Source organism: Jaculus jaculus, chromosome X, assembly GCF_020740685.1.
Source record: "Jaculus jaculus isolate mJacJac1 chromosome X, mJacJac1.mat.Y.cur, whole genome shotgun sequence".
NCBI classification, from domain to species: Eukaryota; Metazoa; Chordata; class Mammalia; order Rodentia; family Dipodidae; genus Jaculus; species Jaculus jaculus.
Genome location: NC_059125.1, coordinates 68,777,002 through 68,787,963, shown reverse-complemented (window position 1 = coordinate 68,787,963; position 10,962 = coordinate 68,777,002). Strand labels below are relative to the sequence as shown.

General features: G+C 41.2%; 1 pseudogene; it reads right to left on the bottom strand.

Moving 5' to 3' along the window:
• Positions 1-8,711: 8,711 nt before the first annotated feature.
• LOC123456701 lies at positions 8,712-10,673 on the bottom strand (annotated as a pseudogene).
• Positions 10,674-10,962: the final 289 nt, after the last annotated feature.

The window sequence follows — 10,962 nt, the reverse complement described above, 5'->3', positions numbered from 1 at the left end:
GAGTGAGAGAGAGAGAGAGAGACAGAGAATGGGTATGCCTGGGCCTCTAGCCACTGCAAACAAACTGCAGAGACATGCACCAACATGTGCACCTGGCTTATGTGGGCAAAAGCCTTAACTGCTAAGCCATCTTTCCAGCCCAGAATGTAAGGTTTTTGAATAAATTTTGGAGAAATGACTCAAGAGAAGTTGGACTAGTGGACCTGAGGTGGGCAGGGGCTTGTCTTACAGCTGACAGTGCCATTGTGTCCTACTTAAACTCTCAAATGCTTACCTATTGTTTTTACTATAAAGAATGGCTTTATAGTTAACAAAGTGCTTCATAGTTTGTCTTGGCAAGAGTGAACTTCATCTTGAGCTCTGTGTACTTGGAGAAGCATCAAGGATTATGGATTAAGAAAGCTTCCTTTTGTGGTGCTAATTGCAAAGGACCATAGTGTGCTTACAAATTGCCAAGCAAGATCCATTTTTCAAATCTGGTGCAATGCTACTGTAATTTCAGTGCTTGAGAGGCTGAGACAAGAGGATGGGGAGTTTGAGGTCAGCCTGTGCTACAAAGTCTCAAAAAAAAAAAAAAAAGAGAGAGAGTTGAAGAGATTGTTCAATGGCTAAGGCATTTGCCTGCAAAGTCTAACAGGTTCAATTCCCCAGCACCCACATAAAGCCAAATGCAAAAAGTGGTGTTATGTATCTGGAATTCATTTGCAGTGGCTAAAGGCCCTGGTGTGCCTATCCTCTCTCTCTCCCCCCTCTCTCCCTCCTTGAAAATAAATAAATAAAAAACAAAAAATGGACTCAAGAGATGGCTCAGTGATAAAGCACTTATAGCATAAGCCTCAGCACCTGAGTTCAGATCCCCAGACCTAGAGTGAAAGCCAGAAGCTGTGGTACTCTTCTGTAACCCCAGTACGTCTACAGTGAGAAGAGAGGCAGAGACAGGAAAATTTCCTGGAAGCTCCCAAACAGAACATTGAAACAAGGAGAGACCTTGCCTCAAAAAAGGTGGAAGGCGAGGACCGACCTGAAAGTTATCCTCTGAGCTCCACATGTGCACCATGTGGTACATGCATACCCACACTCACACATACACTATCATACACATGTAACACACACTGAATAAATAGACACACACACACGCACGCACACAAAACAGAATAAGAAAAACCTGACAAAGAATTCCATGTGAACTTAAAGAAGCGGGAGTTTTAAATTTCTGTGTTTCTACTTGATCTATGGATAAAATTTCAGAACCAGGGGCTGGAGAGATTGCTCAGTGGTTAAGGTGCTTGCCTACAAAGCCTGCTGACCAGTGTTTGATTACCTAGTACCCACATAAAGCCAGATGCACAAAGTGGCGCATGCATCTGAAATTCTTTTGCTAGAGGTCCTGGTTCACCCATTCTCTCTCTCTCTTCTAGGTGTAGTGGTGCACACCTTTAATCCCAACTCATGGGAGGTTAAGGTAGGAGGATCATTGTGAGTTCAAGGTCAGGCAGAGACGACATGATGAATTCCAGGTTATCCTGGGCTAGAGTGAGACCCTACCTCAAAAACAAACAAATGATAAATTTCAGAACCAAAGCTATATGCTCCTCTGTTCCCTGGCTGTCACAACTTTGCTCCACCAGAGGCCACCACCAGTGGAGTCAGGACTGAAACCTCTGAAACTGGCTCCTGAGAATAACATCATGAAAGACGATCTTCCAGAGGTAATTTCTCTGCTTGGAAGCATGAGTGTCTGGATGTCCTTAGGGAAAGTGAGAAAGTGAGGTCTGGATGCTAAAAGTCTCACAGTAACTGAATCATTAGAACACACCCAGGGAATAGTTCCTATTGACTTAGAGGGATGCTAAGATGCCTCCTCTAAAGCCCTCTACTACATTCTCTTCAGTTTAGCCTTCCTCATCTTCCCACCATCCTGCAGGATTGGTAGCAGAATCTGAGGGTAATTTCTTGCAGCTTTACAGAAAAACCACAAGACTGGAATTGGTAAGAGAAGATAGGTTTATTTACAGCTTGGACCAGAACTGGGAACTAGAAATCAGCTTCTCTCTCTCTTGCCCATAGCACAGTTACGAATTATACAAAAGATGAAACAAAAGTCAGAACACATGCACTTGTAGGTTTAGCTGTGAAATATGTTATCAGCACTGTGAAATCCTTCTGGGACACAGTGTGGCCTCTGGCAGCTTTCCCTCTAGTGCAAGGGCCTAAGGCTACTCTTAGGGATTTCCTGGATAGAATTGAATTTTTTCACATTCCTGTGACACTGTTGTAGGATAACTAGGATTTACTGTCCCGCAAGAAACTTGGCTCTATAGGCTTGGGTGAGCCAGGCGATTTCAGGGATGGACGAGAGTGCTTTGGTCTTTGCTCTTTGGTCTCTGTGGTGGTTTGATTCAGGCGTTCCCATAAATTTAGGCGTTGTGAATGCTAGGTTCCTGGGCTAATGGCAATTGGAAATTAAAGCCTCCTGGAGGCAGTGTATTGTTGGGGGCGGGCTTTCAGGTGTTATATCGTTTCCCCTTGCCAGTGTTTGGCACACTGTCTTGTTACTATTGTCCATCTGATGTTAGCCGGGGGCGGGGGGGGGGGGGTGATGTCCACCCTCTGCTCATGCCATCGTTTCCTCTGCCATCATGGAGCTTCCCCTGGAGCCTGTAAGCCAAAATAAACCTCTTCCCCCCCCCAAAACTGATCTTGGTTGGGTGATTTCTACCAGCAATGCGAACCTGACTGCAACAGTCTGCTTTGTCCATGGCGTTCACCTTGACAGGGAAAACTCACTCTGTGACATGTCATCTACCCACCTACACGAACCCTTTCACAAACTCGATGTCTGAAGCCACCTATCAGCCAGTTGTGTCCTCTTTCACTGTGCTGGCCACATCCTCACCCACTTGTTTTGACAAAACTAATGAGGCCAACAGAAAAGTCTGCAGGCAAATGTGACTTCACTATCCTCCACTCTCATTTCCTCACTGTGGCTCCCTTGAAAGATTTATCTTAGTATCTCTGGGCCTCTGAGTGGCAGATGAAAATCCCCTCACAGAGATGTCTGACAGCTCCATTTGACTATTATTTTGTTCTGTGCAAAAGCAATGCCTGAAACACTACTGTTTTGATTAAATATTTTTATTCATTTATTTGAAAGAGGGATACAGAAGTTAGCAGGTAAAGGGAGAGATAGAGATAGATAGATAGATAGATAGATAGATAGATAGATAGATAGATAGAGATAGAGACAGACAGACAGAGAATGGGTGTACCTCCAACCACTGCAAACGAACTCCAGATGCATGCGCCCTCTTGTGTATCTGGCTTACATGGGTCCTGGGGAGACAAACCGGGATCCATTGGCTTTGCGGGCATGCACCTTAACAGCTAAGCCATCTCTCCAGCCCACAATACTGTTTTCAGCAGACTGCTCATAGCAATTATCACTGTCATCTTAAGAGTCTTTCCATGAGGCCTTGGAAGACTGTTGTGAGCCAGATTAGGGGTGGTAAAAGATTTCTGCACCCACAGTGTATGGGTACACTACCCAATGACTCCTTGGCCTTCTGGCTACCACAGACTGAGAGGAAGAGAATGCATAATGAAAGAATTACCTTGTAACTCACTCTCAGGATGAAACTCAACCACATAAAGTGCCAGCAAACTGAGACATCCGGTAGGTTTCCATACATGCACATTTGGTGGATGTTCACAGTACCTCAGCAGGAGTTTAGGTGCCCTGGGGATTGGATAAGCAAAAGGTGGTGGGACCACCCCATCTATAAGTTAGAATGGGTAAGACAAATGCTTGGGAACATGGATGGGTCTTCACAATGTAAGACTTAGAAAAGGTTAAGAAACAGGAAAAGATATAGAACAAGGCCATTAATGTATTTCTGAGATGGACGTGAGAGAATCTTCTAGAAGCTGGAAGTCTTTTGTTTCTTGACCTAAGTAAAACCTTGTGAGTATAGACATGTGAAGCCCAACAAAAGTTACACCTAAATTTTGCTTATGTGTCTAGGCATACAAATCAACAATACAGACAAATGACTACTGTATTTCTTTGTTTTTCATTACCATAATTTATTAAACAAAATGTTTATTAAGCCACGCATGGTGACACATACCAGAAATAATTCTGAATTGCATAGCTAAGATCTGCTGCCCCTCCCACTTGGGTGATTTTGTAGGGAAAGATCTCAAAAACACTACTAAAAATAAAAAATAAAATATACTCTTAAACATGTATTTATGAGGGTTAATGTGTAATTCCTAAGGAAATATCAATTGAGGGCTAGGACTCTTGCCTTGCAATGTTGAAGGCACTAGGTCTGATCTCCAAGAATTGTCTTTCCAGGCAAGGGAGATAGATCAATAGGGAACTAGCCTTATATGCATGAAGATGCCTAAGGCCCTAGGATCAATTCCCAGTACCACAAAATATTGTTTTTCTTTTCAATTTAACTATAGCTTAGGAGAGGTGGAGGGTTGCCAAATCACCCATCAGACTCTGGTTTAGACAACTGGGTGAAAATAACAGTGATATTCTACATAAGACCCCCCTCCAGAATTACAGCCATTTTCAGATGTGAATTTTGGCAATAACTAAACCTTTTTAGTTTCAGCATATTTTCATAGTCCTTCTTGAGAATTTGGAGAGTATGTAAGAAGTCTACATCTCATCCTGGCACATTTCTGTATTCTACCTTCTCTGATGAATAGAAACCCAAAATTCCCTTTGTAATTTACGGAACTGGATTGGTTAGTTAGTCTCTATTTAATGTCTAATACTGTGCTATGAAGTGCATTCTCAGGGCTTGCATGTGAGAAGGGACAGGTTTTCTTTTCCATCACAATCTACCCTGTTTAGAGGTGGGCAACAGACTCACCTCATTTCTCTCAGAAGCTAAATATATACATAGAAGCCAAAGCCAAACAGTGTTCTAGATGCCTTCCTCACACTATGTAGTACATTTGTGTGTATTCAGTTTAGCAAATGGCTCCAACCAGTCAGAGATGAAAGAATGGTGTTCATAGCACACTCCCACAAGGCTACTCCCTGCAGCTGAGTCTGAGCTTCTGGACTCTTCAAAGCCACTTGTGGAAAAGTTTGATTGAGTTTGGGAATACAATGAAGGATGTTAAATGTTCGATAATAATAATGGCCTTTTCTCTCAAGGCACTTCTTAGTGACTGCAGTTTTTAACTGTGGTTGGGGCATGATGATAATGAAGTAAAATCTTATGCTTTTTAAAAAACTTTTTTACTGGGCTGGAGAGATGGCTTAGCGGTTAAGCGCTTGCCTGTGAAGCCTAAGGACCCCGGTTCAAGGCTCGGTTCCCCAGGTCCCACGTTAGCCAGATGCACAAGGGGGCGGACGCGTCTGGAGTTCCTTTGCAGAGGCTGGAAGCCCTGGCGCACCCATTCTCTCTCTCTCCCTCTATCTGTCTTTCTCTCTGTGTCTGTCGCTCTCAAAATAAATAAATAAAAATATAAAAAAAACTTTTTTATTGACAACTTCCATAATTATACACACTAAACCATTATCATTATCATTATCATTATCCCCCCACTTTCCCCTTCACAACTCCACTCTTGACCATATCCCCCCCTCTCAATCAGTTTCTCTTTTATTTTGATGTCATGTTCTTTTCCTTCTATTATGATGGTCTTGTATAGGTAGTGTCAGACACTGTGAGGTCATGGATATCCAGGCCATTTTGTGTCTGGAAGAGTACATTGTAAGGGGTCCTACCCTTCCTTTGGCTCTTACATTCTTCCCAACACCCCTTCCACAATGGATCCTGAGCCTTGGAAAGTGTGGTACAAATGTTTCAGTGCTGAGCATTCCTCTGTCACTTCTTAGCACTTCCATCTGAAAAGAGAAGCTTCTCTAACCAAAAGAGAGAGTAGCAATAATATATGAGTAGGAACATTAAGAGAAGTGTTTATCAGGCAGTTTGGTGAGTATAATATATACAGTAAGCCAGACACCAGCAGGTATTATACCCTTAGGGCTCATGACTTCCCCCATAATAGGTTTTCTGTATCAGGCATGTGTTCCCTCTAATTGGACTGGAGCTGGTCACCAGTCCAATTAGAGAGCAATTGGTTTCTCTCATAATAGACATGCCACTATTGCACCCATTGGCTCACTTGTCCTGGCTGCCCAAACTCAAGGCTTGCAGTGTCCATTGTTGTTTATCTCCACTGATGACTTTTCTCTCCCAAAGTGCTGTATGCAGCATAGCTTTTTTTCCAGATTTCTGTCAGCTGGTCTACAGGGGGGACGTTTTTAGCTCAGCTCCAGCTTTACTTCTCAGAGACCTTGCAGCCCAAGCATGTGAAGTCTTCAGTAATAGGGTCTTACCATCTATTCCTGATGGGAAACCAAGAGCCTTGGCAAAGGCCTGTAATGTTTTGGTGATATCAGGGACCTCCTTGGCCAACAACTCACTGGAAGTTATCCCATCCATGGCACTGAAATTTTTCTAGTAACAATCTATAACGTCTAGGTGCACCACTGTCCAATAAAGTAGGTTTCCAGATGGCTTATTCATACCCTCTTAGATTTTGATTAACCCTCCCCACCCTTCCTTTACTCAATCTTGTCTCCTGACCTCACTTAGGCCTTTCCACCCCCAGCAATCTGTTCATCTACTTACATATATACAATACCGCCCCCTTAAGTCCTCCCCTCTCCTCCCTCTCTTATAGCCCCTTCTAGCTTACTGGCTCTGCTACTGAGTTTTGGTCCAACTCACATACAAGTGTAAACATTTGTAGCTAGGACCCACATATGAGAGAGAACATGCAATGTTTGGCTTTCTGGACCTCAGTTACATCACTAAATATAATCCTTTCAAGATCCATCCATTTCCCTGAAAAATTCATAATTTTGCTTTCCTTTACCACTGAATAGATCTCCACTGTATAAATGTACCACATCATCATTATCCATTAATCAGTTGAGGGACATCTAGGCTGGTTCCATTTCCTAGCTATTGTGGATAGAGCAGCAATAGACATGGATGTGCAAGTATCTCTGAGGTAGTGAGACGAGTCCTTAGGATATACACCTAGGAGTGTTATATCTGGGTTATATGGTAAGTATATTTTTACTTGTCTCAGGAACCGCCATACTGATTTTCACAATGGCTATAACAGTTTACATTCCCACCAACAGTGTACATGAGTACTCTTCTTTACATCCTTGCCTGCATTTATTGTCATTTGTTTTCATGATGATAGGCATTCTGACAGGTGTGAGATGGAATCTCAAAGAATTTTTAATTTGCATTTCCCTGATGGCTAAGAATATAGGTCATTTTTTATGTTTATAGGCCATCTGTATTTCTTCTTTTGAGAACTCTATTTAGTTCCATAGCCCCTTTTAGTTTGGTTGTTTGATTTCTTGTTTACTTTTTTTGAGTTCTCTGTATATCCTGGATATTAATCCTCTGTCAGCTGTGTAGCTGGCAAAGATTTTCTCCCATTCTGTAGGTTGTCTCTCCTCTATTCAGTGTCCTTTGCTGGACAAAAGCATTGCAATTTCATGAGGTTCCAGTGGTTGATTAATGGTCTTATTTCCTGAGCAACTGGGTTAATATTCAGAAAGTCATTGTCTATGCCAATATGTTGAAGGGTTCTCCTACTTCTTCCTCTATCAGTTTCAGAGTTTCACGTCTAATATTAAAGTTTTTGATCCATTTGTACTTGACTCTTTTGGATGGAGAGTGATAAGAATCTAGTTTCATCCTTCTACAGATGTACGTCCAGTTTTCCTAGTGCCATTTGTTGAAGAGGCTGTTATTTCTCCAATAAGTACTTTTGGCATTTTTGTTGAAAATCAGGTGGTTATAGCTACCTGCACTTACATCTGGGTCCTCTATTCTGTTCCACTGTTCTACATGTCTGTTTTTGTGCCAGCACCATGCTGTTTTTGTTAATATGGTTCTGTAATATAGGTTAAAATCAGGTATGGTGATACCACCAGCCTTATTTTTGTTGCTTAAAATTGTTTTTGCTATTTGCGGGTTTTTATTTATTTATTTATTTTTTTGGTGCTTCCAAATGAATTTTAGGATTGATTTTTCTGTTTCCTTGAAGAATGCCATTGGAATTTTGATGGGGATTGCATTAAATGTGTAGATTGCCTTTGGTAAGATTGACATTTTTACAATATTGATTCTTCCAATCCATGGGATGTCTTTTCATTTCCTGGTGTCTTCTGCTTCTCTAACCAAAAGAGAAAGTAGCATTAATATATGGGTAGGAACATTAAGAGAAGTGTTTATCAGGCAGTTTGGTGAGCATAATATATACATTTAGCCAGACACCAGCAGGTATTACACCCCTAGGGCTCATGACTTCCCCATAATAGGTTTTCCGTATCAGGCATGTGTTTCCTCTAATTGGACTGGGCACATTTTTTTTTTATTAAGTAGAAACTTTGTATAGACACATCATGTGTTGGTACCATCATTTTCCTCCTCCCTGCCCCCATTCCATTGAGATTAATTTGCTGTTAAGGGAATTCAGATGCCCCTTTCTCTAATAGATTTCTCCTAGTAGATAAAGAGGCAGTTTCTGTTTTGTGGGATGGGTGAAATAGACAATGTGAAGTATATTTTGATACAATATTATTCTGTTGGCATGAAATTCTGGTAGACAAAGTACTAGGTGTATTCATAACCCCAATGTTATCAAATTTAAGCCTGACATCCCAAGAGTGGAGTAGTGTTTAACATATCATCTATTATTAAAGAACAGCCACAGGGTTGGTAGCAACCAGTGAATGCTTCCTGTCATGTAGGACTCACCAGTTGTCTATAAATAGAACCTTTCCAGGCTTATTTTGACCAAGAGCTCATTCTGAGGTTTTCTCAATTCAGTTGTTAGGGTCTGGTGTACTGTATACCGATGATGGACAATATCATAAGGCACAGTATTAATGATAGCCCGGTCATGGTTGTTGTGCCTGACAAAATACAGCTCTTTATTCCATGGGTAGATATTTAAGACTGGGTCAACCGCAATCTCATATATGGTTGTGAAATTTTCCAACATTTTCAATAGATTCATGCTTCAACGGCACTTTACTGAGGAGTTCAAATTCCTCAGGTGCCTTTTGAAGTACCTGTTGTGCTGCATAGAATCCATCCACTAACAGTGTCCTACCACCTGTTCCTTTATGCTTAAGACAATGAAACCCTTGGTTGCCACAGGGCTCTTGGAAATAGGTAGTGTCAGTGTGTCGATCCAGTGCTAGTTTGGTATACACAGTGTCACCTCTGGAAAAATCTGAAGTAAAATACCACATTCTTCCATATTTGGTTTCTCTGATTAAGCTGATCCTTTCTGCCAATTTCTTTGTGTGCTCTTGAGAGGGGGGGACATTTTCTACAAATGCAATTCCATAGAGCAGAAAGTTTTGTAGAAATTTCTTTAGCTACTCATTGGTTTCTAAGAAATGCTGGAAATCTGCAGATGGAACTTGGGCTTGCTGGTAGATTTTAGCATTTCATAATATTCTAGGCTGGAAAACTTTTGTTTCTGACCTTCATAGCTATTTTTTTTTAACTTGCCAGTTATATATTTATAGAAAGATAATCCCCTGGCTTTAAATAGATATGTACATACAAATATGAACAAACTTAAAAAAATACAAACCCTTGGATCACAAGGGGGCTTCTAGTAGCCTCCTATCCTTCCCCCTCACCCAAGGACAGAGGGCATGAGTCTGCTTTTTAGAAATTATTAATTTTGGCCGTCCTTGCAACAAGCCTGAAATTAGGTTAATTTACCCATAAGGTGAAATTCAGAGGAAACGTTCTGTTTCCACACTGAACTCTGCATCTCCAAAATTAGGGCTACATGCTTTCTGATTCTTTTAGCTAGAATATCAGGATAAGGGGGCAACCCCTGAAATGGGCTAAAATTAGATACACTCAGTTTAAAAAGGTGTGTGTGTGTCATTTGCTCTAGGAGCAAATGGTAAGATAAAGGCATACAGATCCTAGGGAACACCCAGTTCCCACACCACATAGGAATCTATTGTCCAGCTTAGGTCCAGGACCTATGTTCTTTACTCTAGCCACCCCTACCTATTTCTTTGGTATTGTCAGAAGACAAGATTCAGCTCCTGGGTGCTGGAAAGGAGGGAGAGTGTTTCAGGGACTTCCAATGGGTACTGAGAGAAGAATTTAAATTTTCCCTTTTTAAAATATTTAAAAATAAACAAATCAAACTCCATCTTCATAGCTATTTTTAATCAGCCAGTCCAAATCATATCTAGTCACATGACCATCTGGCCAGTTGAAAAAGAATGTGGTCTCATCCAGACGAATGGACTTTGGCTTGATGCATAAATCCACACTGGCCATGTCTAGGCTTCATTTATGAGTCTTAGAGTTAGAGCATGAAGCTGAATGGCAGTGGTCTTGAAGTCAAACATAACCAAAGTGCATCACAGTGTTAGCATATTGCAGTTCAAAATGATCTTCGTGTTGATGTCAAGCACAATTCAGAGACTTGGGTGTTGTATGGTGCCAAAGGATAGCTAATGGAAATAAGCTTTTAAAGTTAGATATTTGAAGAACTTGACATATGCCTCCTCCCATTAGCAAATTCTGGAATCTGCTTTGTAGGTGTGATAACTCATGATACAGCATCCTAGAAGACTATGTTAAAGGTCATGACTCTGAACTCTTCAGAGCAAGCGAAAATGCAATCAGAGAGGGTGTCTTTGCAATTTCTGTCTCGAGAGTTTTAAGGTTTTCATTGTAGAGATCCCTCACTTCCTTGGTTAGGTTTATTGCAAGGTACTTTACTTTTTTGAGCAATTGTGATGGGGAGTGATTCCCTGATTTCATCTTAAGTATGCTTGTTGTTAGTATATAGGAAGGCTATTGATTTCTGTATTTATTTGTATCCTGCTATGTTTCTAAAAGTGTTTATCAG